The following is a 19,956-nucleotide window of genomic DNA, read 5'->3' as shown; positions in this document are numbered from 1 at the left end:
CTCTCTCTCTGCTGTCACCCAGGCCACCTGCCTGCACCTGCTCGTCCTGAGCTGACCTCACTGTCTGCAACCCCGTGCATGAATGCAACTGCTGTTTGCAAATCCTGCACGCGTTACGCCACTACACGAGTATAGAGGAGTACTGTGAGTAGCCAATGAGGGAAGAGCGTAAGGAAGTGCGAGTTGGTGGAGAGTTATGCGGGGCGAAGGATGACGTAACGTCACGGGTTACGTAGGGGGACACTTGGTCGTCGTGGGGAGCCAGGGTAAGGATCGGGTGGAAGAGGTCTCTCTCTCTCTCCTCGTCGCGGGGCGGTGTTGGCTGATCCCCCTGCCCCAGGCAGACGGGTGAGAGAGCCTAGGGGTAGCCAAAGTAGGCCCGACGTGAATAGTTATCCAGGTCCAAGTGAAGGACGGAGAAAAGATTGAACCTACACTGGTGTGAGTGTAGGAGGCAGTGTGAGAACGTGTATAATAAACAGCAACCAGGCCTTATTGTATGCCTCGTCTCCACGTGGTTGGACTGCACCTCACTAGTACAGCACACCGGTGTGTTGAAGAGCCAAGCCACAAAATTTACAATCTCAGATTGATTTACAATTTCAGATTTATTTACAATCTCTCAGCTTGTGCATTTATAATCTCAGATTATAAATGCTGTGGATTGGCTCTCCAACACACCGGTGTGCTGTACTAGTAACGAATTGGCATGTTCTGTTTACGTGACAAACCTTACTGAGTGGCTGTGTCGGGTGGTGGCAGGTTTAACGACACATTTATATATTTACACGATCTAACCCGAAACAAACAAACAAACAAAACTATTCTTGTGTTACGATCGAAATGTCGTGATTTAATTTATTTTTATCTTTTATTTTATTTTATTTTCTTTACCTACGTGACTTTACCGAAAGAACCAAAAAAACGATATTATAAATATTTAATTACATTCCCCGAATTAAACCATTTCACTGGAATTAATGATGTTTAGAGTGGGTCTTATGAAGCAAACTATACAAGTGAATTCCTAGGATGCCCACAGATGAAACTCGATGTTCAGCTGTAGTGATTATTCGGCCATTCATTCGTACCACGAGTTCCAGCAAGATGGCCGCCTGAGGCACGCGCTCCCGGGGCGCTCCCAGCAGCGGCTGGCGGGAGCCGCTTGTGAGGGGGCCGAGGGAGGAAGCCAATGGAGCTGAGGGGGGGGGGGGCGACGGAGCTGGGAGGGACTGACGGAGCCAGAGGGGGGAGGGGCGACGGAGCCGGGGGGGGAGGGGGCGATGGAGCTGGCGGGGGCCGACGGCGCGAGCAGAGGGAGCCGACACTGACTCACTCACACATCATACACTGACTCACTCACACATCATACACTGACTCACTCACACATCATAAACTGACTCACTCACACATCATACACTGACTCACTCACACATCATAAACTGACTCACTCACACATCATACACTGACTCACTCACACATCATACACTGACTCACTCACACATCATACACTGACTCACTCACTCATCATAAACTGACTCACTCACACATCATGCACTGACTCACTCACTCATAATAAACTGACTCACTCACACATCATGCACTGACTCACTCACACATCATGCACTGACTCACTCACACATCATACACTGACTCACACATCATACACTGACTCACTCACACATCATGCACTGACTCACTCACACATCATACACTGACTCACTCACACATCATGCACTGACTCACTCACTCATAATAAACTGACTCACTCACACATCATGCACTGACTCACTCACACATCATGCACTGACTCACTCACACATCATACACTGACTCACACATCATACACTGACTCACTCACACATCATGCACTGACTCACTCACACATCATACACTGACTCACTCACACATCATACACTGACTCACTCACACATCACACACTGACTCACTCACACACCATACACTGACTCACTCACACATCATGCACTGACTCACTCACACATCATGCACTGACTCACTCACTCATCATACACTGACTCACTCACACATCATGCACTGACTCACTCACACATCATGCACTGACTCACTCACACATCATGCACTGACTCACTCACACATCATACACTGACTCACACACACATCATGCACTGACTCACTCACACATCATGCACTGACTCACTCACACATCATACACTGACTCACTCACTCATCATACACTGACTCACTCACATCATGCACTGACTCACTCACACATCATACACTGACTCACTCACACATCATACACAGACTCACTCATACATCATACACTGACTCACTCACACATCATACACTGACTCACTCGCACATCATACACTGACTCACTCACACATCATACACTGACTCACTCACTCATCATACACTGACTCACTCACATCATGCACTGACTCACTCACACATCATGCATTGACTCACTCACACATCATACACTGACTCACTCACACATCATGCACTGACTCACTCACACATCATGCACTGACTCACTCACACATCATGCACTGACTCACTCACACATCATGCACTGACTCACTCACACACCATGCACTGACTCACTCACACATCATGCACTGACTCACTCACACATCATGCACTGACTCACTCACACATCATGCACTGACTCACTCACACATCATACACTGACTCACTCACACATAATGCACTGACTCACTCACACATCATGCACTGACTCACTCACACATCATGCACTGACTCACTCACACATCATGCACTGACTCACTCACACACAATGCACTGACTCACTCACACATCATGCACTGAATCACTCACACATCATGCACTGACTCACTCAAACATCATGCACTGACTCACTCACACATCATACACTGACTCACTCACACATCATGCACTGACTCACTCACACATCATGCACTGACTCACTCACACATCATGCACTGACTCACTCACACATCATGCGCTGACTCACTCACACACCATGCACTGACTCACTCACACATCATGCACTGACTCACTCACACATCATGCACTGACTCACTTACACATCATGCAGTGACTCACTCACACATCATACACTGACTCACTCACACATAATACACTGACTCACTCACACACCATACACTGACTCACTCACACATCATACACTGGCTCACTCATACATCATACACTGACTCACTCACACATCATACACTGACTCACTCATACATCATACACTGACTCACTCACACATCATACACTGACTCACTCACACATCATACACTGACTTTCTCACACATCATACACTGACTCACTCACACATCATACACTGACTCACTCACACACCATACACTGACTCACTCACACATCATACACTGACTCACTCATACATCATACACTGACTCACTCACACATCATACACTGACTCATTCATCCATCATACACTGACTCACTCACACATCATACACTGACTCACTCACACATCATACACTGACTCACTCACACATCATACACTGACTCACTCACACACCATACACTGACTCACTCACATATCATACACTGACTCACTCATACATCATACACTGACTCACTCACACATCATACACTGACTCACTCATACATCATACACTGACTCACTCACACATCATACACTGACTCACTCACACATCATACACTGACTTTCTCACACATCATACACTGACTCACTCACACATCATACACTGACTCACTCACACATCATACACTGACTCACTCACACATCATACACTGACTCACTCACACATCATACACTGACTCACTCACACATCATACACTGACTTTCTCACACATCATACACTGACTCACTCACATCATACACTGACTCACTCACACAACATGCAGTGACTCACTCACACCATGCACTGACTCACTCACACATCATACACTGACTCACTCACACATCATGCACTGACTCACTCACACCATGCACTAACTCACACATCATACACTGACTCACACCATGCACTGACTCACTCACACATCATGCACTGACTCACTCACATATCATACACTGACTCACTCACACATCATACACTGACTCACTCACACAGCATGCAGTGACTCACTCACACCATGCACTGACTCACTCACACATCATACACTGACTCACTCACACATCATGCACTGACTCACTCACACCATGCACTGACTCACACATCATACACTGACTCACACCATGCACTGACTCACTCACACATCATGCACTGACTCACTCACACATCATACACTGACTCACTCACACATCATACACTGACTCACTCACACCATGCACTGACTCACACCATGCACTGACTCACTCACACATCATACACTGACTCACTCACACCGTGCACTGACTCACTCACACATCATACACTGACTCACTCACACCATGCACTGACTCACTCACACACCATGCACTGACTCACTTATCATGCACTTACTCACATCATGCACTGACTCACTCACATCATGCGCTTGCTCACTCACACATCATACACTCGCACAACCACTGACCCATTCACTCATACACAGGTTCACTCATCGTGTGCTGGCTCACTCGCACATCATACACTCAGTCCCACTGCCGCTAACTCGCTCACACATCATACACTGACTCACTCATCATACACTGACTCACTCATTATACGCTGACTCGCACATCATACGCTGACTCGCACATCATACACTCACTCACTTAAGAGCCGCATGGCTCACAGGGCTATACCTAATAAATGAAACTTTAAAAACTTGAAAACTTGAATAGTTGCTGCACATTGTGAAACATTTGAATTGCGGTATGTATACTTAGCTTGTGCATGAATATTTGACCTCTGCGACTCTGTTCCGACAGCATTTACGAGCTACGTTAGAAGGTTTTTCTCAACCTGTTCCAAACCACCTGGACACAAATCGAAGATTTTCATCGCATCTTTGTGCACATCAAGAGCGACATTGCAGGTGTGTGTTCAGTGCTCGCAGAGAGCGTCCGCGTGGCCGAAGTAATCAACACCCGGTACAACAAGAGGTGTTTGATTGCTCGACGTTCTCTTTCCTGGGCAATGGTATCTGAGCCTTTCGCCAACCCAACAATTTGACTACCGTGCTGTTTGCATTCATAAGACATTAAAATGCAACTGCATCCGATAATTGTTTTTGTTTTAAACTAAACACTTTTTTTTTATTTTAACACGAAGTGGGCTTTCACGACCAACATTATTCATAATATATATTTTGGGGGGTTAGATCGTATAAGTATAAATGTGTCGTTAAACCCTCCACCACTCGCCACAACCAATTAGTAATGGTTGTCACGTAAACAGAACATGCCAATTCGTTGCCAGTTTTTTTTTTTTACCAGGTAAGGCCCACTTTTTTCAGAAGCGCCCTGGCCACAAACGATAGCTCAACGAAGTGGCTTACCACGTGGAAATTGATAGCAGCGACATACTCTTAAAGCAAATGTGGAAGACGGGAGACCAATGCCCTGAGTGACAATGCTACCGTGAAGCTACCACACATCCCGGTTTGGGGGGGGGGGGAGACAGTCTCAGTTTCAGAAATATTGTTTCAGTGTACTGAACCATTTGCAAACGTTGGAATAGTGTCCCAGTTTTATATATATGATAGAGAGTGGGGTCTACCTGAGAAGTTGATGGGATTGGCAGAGGAGTCGGGGGCATCTGTTAACAGTAAGTGGGACAAATGTCAAAGAGAGGGATGCCACTGTGTGGGCTGGACTAGTGGTTAGGTGGGCATGGCTTCTGAACAATGAGGAAGGGCTGTAGCTCACCGTGTGTCCTGTTTGAGCCTCCCAGAAATTGTGTAACTCTATGCTAGCCCCACTAGCCCATCATGTGCTGTTCGTGTCTCGGTATCTGTTCAGTAGTTCTGGGTAATTCCTGTAATGGTGGGGGTTGTGAATATGCAGGAATTTCTTACGTAAATGAATGAGGATTTTTGACAGCCTAAAAGTCATCCGTAGAATCCCTAATCGCTTGAACGGATAGCTCAAACGAGTGACTAGTGACAATTACATGATCTCCATGAGATGGCACGCTAACCAGTGGCGTACTAACTACATTATCAGCTCAGCGGGTGCTGCAATCGGTCAGGTGGGGCCCCAATATTTGATTTGTCTCGCACCGTCGCTACGTAGAGGCTATTGTCTATCGCGGCTCCTCTTGCTCTCATCACATCGTCATCGCCGACGATCTCGGACGTTCAATGCTGTAGGGGCGCTCCGTTTTAAATCCGTGTTGTTGTTCTTTGACACTTTTGTTGACAACACATCTCATGGTGGCTGTCAAAGGGGAGACCCAACTCGTAGCTTTGGCAACCAGGAGGGACAAGGCACCCCCTGCCACCACGCTCGTTACTCTCCTCTTTGCTTCAGAATCCCATTCAAGTGAAATTCATCACTTAGCCACAGAATGCTGTCCTAAAAATACGCTACACTGTGCGAGTTGTCGTGTTTGGAACACCTGTACAAGCAACGATGTATATGTTCTCGCAACACGTGCCTTGTATAAGGTCATGCAAGAGCCTGCAATGTGTTTACTGAAGACCATCACGCTGGGTGCCTTTGACCCAGGGCTGCATGTTAGGGGTAATAAAGTAATGGCCCAAAGATGAATTCGATTCCTGTAGGAATGGAGCCATGCGATACAAAATATAATTCCACCGCTGGTCATTTCCTGTCGGCTATTCCTGCATCATTCTACGATGTCACTTGCCAACCAGCCAGTTTGCATGCTTCTTTAACATTCATTAGTTTTTTTTTACCCTCCTATGCGCGTGTGTGTGTGTATGTGGGCAGAATACGTCTGCAGTCGCTGGGATGAGGACTGGTTCTTGGGTTACCAGTTCCTCAACGGAGCGAACCCAGTGCTCATCAAACGCTGCAGCGTGCTGCCCGAGAAGTTCCCGGTGACAGCGGACACGGTGAAGGGGCAAGCCTGGTCCGTGTGCTCAAGCCTGGAGGAGGAGATTCAGGTGTCAAAGTTCACCCTCCATTTGCCTTGTGCTACAGAGACACACTGCCTCTCCGCGAGATTTGGAGGCAACCTCTCTTGTATCGAGAGCAGGGGTGGTGCATACTCAGATCGTAAATGTTGTGGCTCGGCTCTCCAACACACCGGTTAGTGCTGTGCTAGCGACGAATTGGCCACGTTGTGTTCACGTGACAACCCTTATTGGTTGGCTGTGTCGGGTGCTGACGGGTTTAACGACACATTTATATATTTACGCGATCTAACCCCAAAAAAAACTTCTAATATGGTGTATTGTATAGTAGTGTAGTGTATAGTAGTGTAGTGTGTAGAATAGTGAATAGTGTAGTATCTAGTATATAGTGCAGTGCATATCGTAGTGTAGTGTATGTATGTGGAACTTCTTCTTTGGTTCTTTCGGTAAAGTCACGTAGAATGAGAATAAAATAATAAATTGATAAAATAAAATAACACTATAAAATTCTCACGACGTTTCGGCCACAACACAAGCGGCCTTCATCAGGTGGAGTTAGCTCCAGCGCTGTCCTCCAGACAGTCTCGTCCCTTCACCTGATGAAGGACGCTTGTGTTGTGGCTGAAACGTCGTGAGAATTTTATTGTGTTATTTTATTTTATCAATTTATTATTTTATTCTCATTCTACGTGACTTCACCGAAAGAACCAAAGAAGATGAATCCTTGCAGTCACGAAATCTTTAAATCGAAATTTATGTGGAACTTCTTTCGCACCGTACGTAGCCAACTGCGCTAATCGGAGGTTGAGGGTGACAAAGACAACACACACACAAAATGTCGTTCTCGGTTTAGGTTGTTGTCCTTCCCTCGCAAACCCTGTTCCTTCTGCAGAGCTGACTAGGACTTCAGATCTCCTTGGTTGGTCATACGTAACTGGCCATACACACAGTAACAGGCACCCCAGTAAGGCCCCTGCAGTGACAGGGTTTGACAGTGCACGAACTTCAGAAGCGAAGAAGTTTGGACGTTAATGGTAGTCCCTTACGGCGCCCAATTATTTTCAAGGTTTTATTTTGTGTGACCGTGTGAGAGAACGCAAGGCACAAGGATAGCCTTCATCTTCATGTGTGACCTTCGCTCACGAAAATGACTGCAGCGGTAATGCAGAAACTATGTAAAAACTATGAAGCGCATATAAATAAGAACAAAAAACAGCGATGTCACAGAAAAAACGACCTCAAAACAATAACAAAAAACAACAACAAAATCAGTGCACCAAACACAGTCGACCACGCAAAATACATTTCCAGTCGCAAAAAAGTTGGCTTGGAAAATTTACTTTTAAAAACCATTCACAGTAAACATTAAATTTTGATTGAAAGCTTTCGTGACTGCGGGGATTCATATTCTTGGTTCTTTCGGTAAAGTCACGTAGAAGGGAAACAATAAAATAAGTTACATTGAGTTACATTAAGTTACAGATTCGTCGGCCACAGGTTCGCTGCGATGAGTAATTAAAAGGGACATTCGGTTAACAAAACAAGTTAACGGCGTTCAGCAATCGTCTGTTCTCTAACTTGACTTGTGTATGCAGCACGGGCAGAGAGAAGACAAGATCAATGCTTGCAAATCCCTTTTTTTAGTTTGCAAACTTGAAGCAAGATGCATGCATTTAGATGTCACGTGTGCGTGTGGAGCGGCGTTATATCTTTGGCCTTTCGAGTCATTTGAAATTCATTGGAAATAATAATCCCACCCATTTTATTTTACATGGCTGCACAGGGCTGTATTGACGGTCGAAATTGTACAATTTTCCTCCTTGATTATCAGTGCATAGGGTTAATTAGCAATACATCTCCAGTCGTGCAAAGGTGATAATGAATATTGAACAGATTGGGGTTCCAGGTTTTAACCGATTGGGAGAACGGGATAATGGATAAGCAAGTGTGAATAAAAGTGGGATAATGTAAATGTGCCGCATGGATGGATATTCAAATCCCCGCCCTCAATATAGGGTGCTTCAAAAAAATGTTATCACTTAAGATAATTTGCAACAATGCCACGAGAAATGTGCCTCCAGGCTCTGGAGACCACCTGACAATGATAGCGAACAAGTGGAGACTTTTTGAAACTATTAACAAACATTTGTCATCATATTCCAGTGTGTTACAGTGAGGGAAAAAAGTATTTGATCCCCTGCTGATTTTGTACGTTTGCCTACTGACAAAGAAATTATCAGTCTATAAATTTAATGGTAGGTTTATTTGAACAGTGAGAGAGAATAACAACAAAAAAAATCCAGAAAAACGCATGTCAAAAATGTTATAAATTGATTTGCATTTCAATGAGGGAAATAAGTATTTGACCCCTCTGCAAAACATCACTTAGTACTTGGTGACAAAACCCTTGTTGGCAATCACAGAGGTCAGACGTTTCTTGTAGTTGGCCACCAGGTTTGCACACATCTCAGGAGGAATTTTGTCCCACTCCTCTTTGCAGATCTTCTCCAATTCATTAAGGTTTTGAGGCTGACGTTTGGCAACTCGAACCTTCAGCTCCCTCCACAGATTTTCTATGGGATTAAGGTCTGGAGACTGGCTAGGCCACTCCAGGACCTTAATGTGCTTCTTCTTGAGCCACTCCTTTGTTGCCTTGGCCGTGTGTTTTGGGTCATTGTCATGCTGGAATACCCATCCATGACCCATTTTCAATGCCGTGGCTGAGGGAAGGAGGTTCTCACCCAAGATTTGACGGTACATGGCCCCGTCCATCGTCCCTTTGATGGGGTGAAGTTGTCTTGTCCCCTGAGCAGAAACACACCCCCAAAGCATAATGTTTCCACCTCCATGTTTGACGGTGAGGATGGTGTTCTTGGGGTCATAGGCAGCATTCCTCCTCCTTCAAACACGGCGAGTTGAGTTGATGCCAAAGAGTTCCATTTTGGTCTCATATGACCACAACACTTTCACCCAGTTGTCCTCTGAATCATTCAGATGTTCATTGGCAAACTTCAGACGGGCATGTACATGTGCTTTCTTGAGCAGGGGGACCTTGCGGGCGCTGCAGGATTTCAGTCCTTCACGGCGTAGTGTGTTACCAATTGTTTTCTTGGTGACTATGGTCCCAGCTGCCTTGAGATCATTGACAAGATCCTCCCGTGTAGTTCTGGGCTGATTCCTCACCGTTCTCATGATCATTGCAACTCCACGAGGTGAGATCTTGCATGGAGTCCCAAGCCGAGGGAGATTGACTGTTCTTTTGTGTTTCTTCCATTTGCGAATAATCGCACCAACTGTTGTCACCTTCTCACCAAGCTGCTTGGCAATGGTCTTGTAGCCCATTCCAGCCTTGTGTAGGTCTACAATCTTGTCCCTGGCATCCTTGGAGAGCTCTTTGGTCTTGGCCATGGTGGAGAGTTTGGAATCTGATTGATTGATTGCTTCTGTGGACAGGTGCCTTTTATACAGGTAACACGCTGAGATTAGGAGCACTCCCTTTAAGAGTGTGCTCCTAATCTCAGCTCGTTACCTGTATAAAAGACACCTGGGAGCCAGAAATCTTTCTGATTGAGAGGGGGTCAAATACTTATTTCCCTCATTAAAATGCCAATAAATTTATAACATTTTTGACATGCGTTTTTCTGGATTCTCTTGATGTTATTCTGTCTCTTACTGTTCAAATTAACCTACCATTTAAATTATAGACTGATCATTTATTTGTCAGTGGGCAACCGTACAAAATCAACAGGGGATCAAATACTTTTTTTCCTCACTGTACATAGCTCTGTTTCAGAAGCAACCTGGCACACAAATTATAGCTCAACGAATTGGCTTTTCATCACGTGGAACTACATCGACGCCAAATAATCTAATTGCACATTGGTTCTAAATGTGGAAAGAAAAAACGGAGGACCTCACACTTATTCACATTGATCTTAAATATATATTTTTTTCAGGAATAATTGCTGTCATTTTTTTTCAAAGTTCTTAAGCGAACCAAATACAAATTTTAGTGAGTTCCATTTATTTCCCTGTGCCACGAGATTGGAAAGTGCCCAACTAACTCAAAATGCCCAACTAACTCAAAGATTGAAAGTGCCCAACTAACTCAAAGTGCCCAACAAACTCAAAGTGCTCAACTAACTCAACGTGCACAACTAACTCAAAGTGCTCAACTAACTCAACGTGTCCAACTAACTCAAAGTGCCCAACTAACTCAAAGTGCCCAACAACTCAAAGTGCCCAACTAACTCAAAGTGCCCAACTAGCTCAAAGTGCCCAACTAACTCAAAGTGCTCAACTAACTCAAGCTTGAAAGTGCCCAACTAACTCAAAGTGCTCAACTAACTCAACGTGCACAACTAACTCAACGTGCCCAACTAACTCAAAGTGCCCAACTAACTCAAAGTGCCCAACTAACTCAAAGTGCCCAACTAACTCAAAGTGCCCAACTAACTCAAAATGCCCAACTAACTCAAAGTGCCCAACTAACTCAAAGTGCCCAACTAACTCAAAGTGCCCAACTAACTCAAAGTGCCCAACTAACTCAACGTGCCCAACTAACTCAAAATGCCCAACTAACTCAAAGTGTCCAACTAACTCAAAGTGCTCAACCAACTAAAAGATTGAAAGTGCCCAACTAACTCAAAGTGCCCAACTAACTCAAGTATGCTGTGTTCTTTCCGCAGGCTTTCCCACCAAGTTCACGTCTTTGGCCGAGTTGGGTGAATTCCTGACCATGATGGTGTTCCTGTGCTCTGCCCAGCATGCAGTTCTCAGCAATGCCTTGCTCAGAGTTCAGCATTAAACAAGGAAAAGCAATCGTGCACGCACGTTGATTTAGTAACATTGTCCAATTTGCCTTTGTTCCTGGTGAGTAGTACAAAGACTCCTCTTCTTACGAACATTCGACTTACGAACTTTCAGACATACGAACAAACCTGTCCGTACATCCAGTTGCCTGTTCTGACCGAGAGTCGTAAGATCAACCGCCGCCCAATAGATGGCAGTGGCATCTACATCTGCACAACATGAAGAACCAGTGGCATCTACATCTGCAGAACATGAAGATCCAGTGGCATCTACAGAACGTGAAGAACCAGTGACATTTACATCTGCAGAACGTGAAGAACCATTGGCATCTACATCTGCAGAACATGAAGAACCAGTGGCATCTACATATGCAGAACGTGAAGAACCAGTGGCATCTACATCTGCAGAACATAAAGAACCAGTGGCATCCACACCTGCAGAACATGAAGAACCAGTGGCATCTACATCTGCAGAACGTGAAGAACCAGTGGCATCTATATCTGCAGAACATGAAGAACCAGTGGCATCTACATCTGCAGAACATGCAGAACCAGTGGCATATACATCTGCAAAACATGAAGAACCAGTGGCATCTTCAGAACGTGAAGAACCAGTGGCATCTACATCTGCAGAACATGAAGAACCAGTGGCATCTACATCTGCAGAACGTGAAGAACCAATGGCATCTACATCTGCAGAACGTGAAGAACCAGTGGCATCTACATCTGCAGAACGTGAATAACCAGTGACATTTACATCTGCAGAACGTGAAGAACCAGTGGCATCTACATCTGCAGAACGTGAAGAACCAGTGGCATCTACATATGCAGAACATGAAAAACCAGTGGCATTTACATCTGTAGAACGTTGAGAACCAGTGGCATCTACATCTGCAGAACATGAAGAACCAGTGGTGTCTACATCTGCAGAACATGAAGAACCAGTGGCATCTACATCTGCAGAACATGCAGAACCAGTGGCATATACATCTGCAGAATATGAAGAACCAGTGGCATCTACAGAACGTGAAGAACCAGTGGCATCTACATCTGCAGAACGTGAAGAACCAGTGGTATCTACATATGCAGAACGTGAAGAACCAGTGCCATCTACATCTGCAGAACGTGAAGAACCAGTGGCATCTACATCTGCAGAACGTGAAGAACCAGTGGCATCTACATCTGCAGAACATGAAGAACCAGTGGTGTCTACATCAACAGGAGATTATACAATTTTTAAATCCATTTTAGTGTACATGCCGTAGAACATGTTTGGAATCGACAGGAGTAAAGTTGGACTTACGAAGAAGCAGTGGAGTCTGTATTATTTTTATTATTATATTATTATTATTTTTAAACGGTACTGATGTTGTGTTTACTGTTCACGCACCTGTCATGTGCCCCTTACCTCCGCTGACATCTATCACGTGGGGCAGTTCGACTGCTACGCATGGGTCCCGAACGCGCCCGGTGCCATGCGTAATCCGCCACCAACCGCCAACGGAGTGGTCGACTTGCCCTTCATCATGCACACCCTGCCAGACTGCACGCAATCTTGCATTGCCATGGCCATCACCTGGCAACTCATACAGGTGGGTGCTGTCACCGTCAAAACTTTTTTGTTCGGTGTTCACGTGCAGCGTCTTAAGGCCACCTTTGCACGTGGCGAACCTACTCGCGTGTGTACGCACGTGCGAATGTTGAACTTCTTTCGCGCCGCGCGTCGCCAACTGTGCCACTCGGCGTTGTGCGATCTAAGCAAGGGGTTGATGTGCGAGTGTCAGGAGCTGCAGGGTCTCTTAATAGTTGATATGAAAACTTTCCAGTCATCACCACCACCATCATCATCACCGGGAGCACAGCAGCATGAATGTCACCATTGGCACTTGGAGCGGTTGGGAGTGCACGTGACTCGTCCTTGGTGAAGGGAACGTTATTGTTCCAACTCACAACAAGTTCGTTCTTAGCTTCCCCCCCCCCACCCCCAACCAAAAACATCAACCAGCATACGTCAGCCCCCCGCCCCCCCCTATTTTTCTTTATAACATCATTCCTATTCATCATTCCTTTCTGGAACCTTCTAGAACAGGGCTCAGCAAAAAGCAACGTAACAAAGAACCGGTTTTTTGTTGTTCGAATCCGCTACAAAGCTCGATATTTCAAAGAGCCCGGCTATGCACGTGGTGAATGCGAGACGCTGGTGGTCCTTGACGGATAACGGTCACGGAGCGGCAGGCCTTGAAGAGCCGCGTGCGGCGTAGGTTTCAAACTTAAACCGGAGTGTGAATGGCTTGAAAAAAAAAATGCCACCGAGAATGTTGGTGATGGTGATGATGCTGTTCGTGTTTTAGATCTACGCATTGGGCTACTTTCATCCTAAAACTCTTTGGATTCTTTCGGTAAAGTCACGTAGATAGAAAAAACAGTAAAATAAAAATATAAAAACCACGACGTTTCGATCACAACACAAGCGATCGTCTTCAGGAGGAAAGAGACGATCGCTTGTGGTGTGATCGATATGTCGTGGTTTTTATATATTTTTATTTTATTATTTTTTCTATCTACGTGACTTTACCGATAGAACCAAAGAATAAGAATTCCTGCAGTCACGAAAGTTTGAAGTCAAAATTCATCCTCAAACTGTTGGGAAATATCTGCTAAATGGCGTCCGGATCATTTAAATCTATCCTCCCCCCCCTCCCCCCCCCAGGTAAATTCCCATATTCCTAGAACGTGGGGGGGGGGGGTCAGCTACCAAACTAACAAGAGGGATTTTTTTCGAATTCGATCAAATAAACCCCCCCCCCCCCCCCCCACTAATTTCAACATCCGCAATGCACGCGGTGAATACAAGACGGTGGTTTCCTTCATAAATCCACGTCGCGAAGGGGCCCTCGAAGAGCCGGCACCCTCCTCTAGAAGCTTTCTCAAATCTCCCTCTCTCTTCCCCCCCACCCCACAAAAAAAATAATCCTTTCCCCTCGGTCTCCTCTTCTGCCTTTGACTCCCCTCGCCCACCTTTCTCGCTCCCACGGAATCCCTCTCGTCCGCATCCTCAGCCAGTCCCATGCTCTCCCGGGCCCCCGCTGCATTTTCACCGAATTGTCTTAACAAAGGGTTGTCCCCTACGTGAGCTGTGCTTCACCTGCCCACCACGTGACCGTTACACGAGCATTGTCATCTTCATTGGAGGGCATTTTTTGAGCGATGTTTGGGGGGGGGGGGGGGGGGGGGATGCCGACACGGTTGTAGGATGTTGCGATCAGCGGGGTTCCACCAGTTTGCATCTCCCAGGTGAGGCAGTTGACGCAGTGGCGAAAGCTTCTCAAAATGTTCCCCTCCTCGGTCCTCCAAACGGTGTGGATTGAGAGAATACCGTGGTTGATCGGCAGCCTGCGATCTGTTTGGCAAAGTGTGAGGACTCACGCCTCATTTGAAGAATATCGGCCTCCGTGGAAGAGTAGGCCCAAACACCGTCTTACCGAGCTCCCTCAAGCGAAGGCCCTTCCGACAGCAGTGGCATGAACGAGGTAAACGGGGAGCTGCATCGTTTGAATGTACTCGCCTTTAATAGCACGTCCGCCAATGGACGTGTGCGCGTGTGTGTCTTTGCAGACGTTCCTTGGCCAGTTGCCTGACGATCCTTTCCCGACACCATGAAGCTCTGAAAGCGATTCACGAGTATCGGGAGGAGCTCGAGGTCCATCGCCGAGAGGAACGCGAAGCTTCCGCTCAAGTTTCCCTACCTGAGCCCTCATAAAATCGCCAACAGTGTCACCACCGAGCCCGTGCTACAGACGGGGTTATTTTCCCCATTGCCTAGCCGGCAACCCATACGGTTTACCGCACATTCTTTTATAGGGAAATTTAGTTTTTATGCCCATACAGCGTACAGCCGTTTCAATACGGGCATTTTTGTTTGTGTGTTTGTGTTTCTCCATTGTGATGGGACTTTGGAAGATGAACGTTGAGATTTGTAGGGCACGGGGTGATCATTAAGGTCTGATTTGGTCTGTAATAATGTAGGGCACTGATAAGGCGTTGACAGGGATGACATTGGCTGACATTCTCTCAACTGTTCTCCCCTGAATTGTTTCTCCACCATTGGCTCTGCGCCTCCTCTTGACCACTCTCAACGCTCACCAGACACCTGCCACTACTCACCTGACACTGTCACCAGATACTCAATACTCACCTGACACTGTCACCAGATACTCACTATTCACCTGATACTGTCACCAGATACTCACTATTCACCTGACATTGTCACCAGATACTCACTATTAATAAAGTAGACACGAATTGGACTTTAGCCAGTTAGGCACACCAACGCGTGGGCACCATCTGGTGCCTCAATGTTCGCGGTGGAAGGTAAAACATGTAGGGGCTTTAGTGGTTTAATTTGGTATATCTCGAGTACGTTATGGCGAGGCACCACACGGGTACAAGACGGGATTGGCTATCAATACGCTGAGGGCGTGAATAGCGACCGTACGCAAAGCGGTGGGAGGGCATAAATCTGGGTGTTACTCTACTCGCCTGGCTGAGAATTACCTAGAATAGTGTGAAGCATATGGACAATGTACTGCATGGGTGTATAAGCGAGCTCTTCGATGTGTTTTTTTTGGATTGTCCTGCGTTGTGTTTGGCATGGTGTTCGATGTTTGGCTCCCAAGTGGGCGACAATGTGGCTCAGTGGTTACATTCATGGGTTTCATTTCTCCTGACTGGCACAATTCTGTGTAAAGTTTGTATGTTCTCGCCATGTTCTTCATGGGTTTCCTACGGGTTTTTTTAAAATTCCCGTTCATCGATTCAAAAAAAATATATCCCAGTACAAATGGTATTGGGGAAAAAAAACACCATCCCAATGCTAAAAACATAGCCACTCAATTGGGTTGACACGGAACGACATCACCGCGAGCTACAAACAACAAACTTGTCAGGACTCTTCTGAAGAGTCTTTAGACTTCAAGGCTTACCTGGCAAAACTAGCGTGATAATATAATGCGTTGGGTGTTTCTTCCGTTGCCGAATAATCCCCCGGCACTCGGGGCATGCCAGGAAGCACATCGGAGAGCTACATCGGGGAAGCTTGGAATACAAAAAAAAATGCAATACTACCGGTTGGAACTTGTGTTATTTATTGGCTTTGAATTGTTTCTGAAAGTGCGTTTGCATGAGAGATAATTGCAAATGAATGTTTCCATGGGGCACAATGTGCCTGTTTTTTCTATGTTTACTGTTGTACATTGTAAAAAAAAAATGTCGTGGTATGGTTTTGGTGAGGTAATGCCGCAGTCACGAAATTGAGTGTTTTGGTCGCGAAGTGAAACGTGTTCAAGTTTGTGAGAATCACTCGAAGGATACATTCTCCGTTTTAAAGCACTTCCACTGAGACTAGGGGCGCTCAGAATATGCGTTTAGGGGTCTTCATAATTGTATCGGGGGCAAGGGGTACTCAAACTTGTTTTGCACTCAGGGCCATATTAATAAACATGCAATAACGGCCCACAGCATTGAAAAAGGTGAGATAATTCTGCCCTTCACCGGAACTGCCCAGAGCCATTCACGTTCACCAAATTCGACAAAGTACTACGTAGTACAAAACCTGGCACCACACTGCACGCTATGACACGTGTTAAACCACTGGGCATCTGAGAAAAAGAGCTTCATGGCTCATCGGATTTCTCCAGGATGAATTAAGATTCGTGATGATTATAAAAAAAGATTATGATTCCATGACATCTCTTCGCATTTCTTGAAAAGTCTTCGCCCTTCGTACACCACTTGTGATTGGTGCAGATCTGTATAAGGGTCACCAGTGAATGGGACGCTGACAAAGATGTGGTGCATACTGAAAATCATCACCTTCCAAAAAACGTTATTCACATGCAAAGCGGCTCTTGAAATATTAAGGCTTTTTTATATTTGACCGAATTCGAAAAATGAAACGGCTCTTCTTGTAATTTTGATTGCAGAACCCCTGGGCTAGTCAAACTCAACGAATGTAATTACCCCTTTGAATGTGGCTACTTCCAGATGGTGGCAGTAGAGTCTTGTGTGTCAGTGTCACATGTTGGAAATTAATTCTGCGGTGTACCACGGGGCAATTGTAATCAAGATTACAGGACTGTCATTTTCCACTGCTTGATGAAGGCATCCCCACACAATAGGGGGGTTGTTTGAGCATACTTCAACCACATTGGTCAGTGCGGTTTGAAGGTGTGTAGGGGCAAAAACAATGGTTAAAATATATTCGCCACTAGCCATTTTTTAAAAGTATGTTGGACTTCTTTTGCGCCGTACGTTGGCAACCGTGCTAACTGGAGATGCGGGGGAAGGACAACAAACTAAACACAAATAGCAGTTCTAAAGAAATGAGTTTTCAATCTAGATTTAAAAGTGCATAGCTCCACAGTGGCTTCCTAATATCGGAAGGAAGAGTGTTCCAGACGGTCACAGAAGCGCATCTGAAAGTGTGCGATGCAGTGACCGTCTTTGTACAATGGCCAGCAGCCAAAAGCCGGAGTTCGCGTGATGGTTCATGTTCCTTGACGAGATCAGCATGCACATCTTTCACGATTATGTGATGCACTAGAGCAGGGGTGGGGAACGTCAGGCCCGCGGGCCGTACGAGGCCCGCGAAATAATTTGGTGTGGCCCTGCCAAGGCAACCGCAGGCGGGACTCGAAATTCAATAAATCTAGGAGCAAACGTGGAAAAGCAGTTGCGAGTAGCAACATTATCAATACCATCATTAGACCTCCTTTGCCAGTACCAAATGTAATAATAGGGTTTTTCCCCTTTTTTCTGGCAACAAAACTGAAACCTTTTTACAAGGATTCATGTCTGCATTAACCACAATACCTGCAGTCAAAATGCAAACAAAAAAACATACTATGATAATATATGATAATATATGCATTGTTTTTTTTGTTTGCATTTTGACTGCAGGTATTGTGGTTAATGCAGACATGAATCCTTGTAAAAAGGTTTCAGTTTTGTTGCCGGAAAAAGGGGAAAAACCCTATTATTATATCATCAATACCAGCTAACATCATCATACGCCTCGTCAAAGAGAAGCAGGTTCCAGCCATCACATTAGGGGTGAGTTAATTAAATGCTTGACCAAATATGACGGGGAAATTTTTAAGTTGATAATTTTGTATGGCCCGCGAATGATGTTATATAAATATCAAAATGGCCCTTGGGAGAAGAAAGGTTCCCCACCCCTGCACCACAGTAATCTGCCTAGCATCTGCACACCAGCTGACGTTGTCATTCCATCTTCTCTAATAAAAGTCCTCTCGAATATGTCCCATTCCTTGCCTGTCACTCCATCATTATTGTTGGCCATAGAATTGCACGCTCTATACCCCCCCACGTATTGCAGTTGTGGTCTCGCTGCATCGAGTACATGGAGGTGAGTGTAAGTAGCGTTGGATATGCATCGGTAAATTGTGAATACACATCTCGAGTTACCGTACATGAAACAGAATACATTCATATCTACATTTGAGCAACCTCTAATTGAGATTGTATTCTTCTATCATCTTTGCTGAGCACGGTCCCATAGTGGTCAGCAACAAGCAGCCCTATTTCAGTTGTAGTTTGTAAGAGATACATTTTTATTCAATTGGACAAGGTTATCAAAACCTGGGAAATTGTTAGGCTCACAAAATGTTTCCATTGGGTTCGGGCCTATGTGCACTTTACTTTTTGGCAAAACTTTAGCAGTGCCGATGTATGTGGCTGATGAAAGTGAATAAGTGAATTATTAACCATTTAAAAAGCTCATCGCATAATTCACCGTTACTGGCCACATACACAAACTGGAACCACTAAATGTACGCCACCTTAGGTGGTACCAACAAGAGACATGTTTGAGCTCATGTACTATATCAGGTGGCTGTGTCTGCGGAATAATATTTACCAGGGCACCCTTATAATGGGTACAGCTACTAGGACGCACTGACTACAGCTTAAGCAGACTCAACTACTGGCTGGGAATCTCAACTAGATATCAAACACGGGTAGAGCCCCTTCAGAATACCTATACAATCTTGATTTGAAGCTTTCGTGACTGCAGGAATCCATACTCTTTGGTTCTTTCGATGAAGTCACGTAGATAGAAAATTAATAGATCACGACGTTTTGATCGCAACACAAGCGA

The 19,956-nt window shown here is 45.4% G+C and overlaps 1 long non-coding RNA gene across 1 annotated transcript; it reads left to right on the top strand.

Moving 5' to 3' along the window:
* Nucleotides 1-9,910: 9,910 nt before the first annotated feature.
* On the top strand, nt 9,911-19,102 carry LOC142905610 (uncharacterized). Its single transcript, XR_012929636.1, has 2 exons — nt 9,911-13,372; nt 15,396-19,102. It is a non-coding gene; the product is annotated as an uncharacterized LOC142905610 (long non-coding RNA).
* The last annotated feature ends 854 nt before the right edge of the window (nt 19,103-19,956 follow it).

Source organism: Petromyzon marinus, chromosome 55 (genome assembly GCF_048934315.1).
Source record: "Petromyzon marinus isolate PM22_M1 ecotype Great Lakes invasive population chromosome 55, UKy_Petmar_22M1.pri1.0, whole genome shotgun sequence".
Lineage (NCBI taxonomy): Eukaryota > Metazoa > Chordata > Hyperoartia > Petromyzontiformes > Petromyzontidae > Petromyzon > Petromyzon marinus.
Note: the sequence above shows the minus strand (reverse complement) of the source record. Positions and strands in the feature narration are given on the sequence as shown.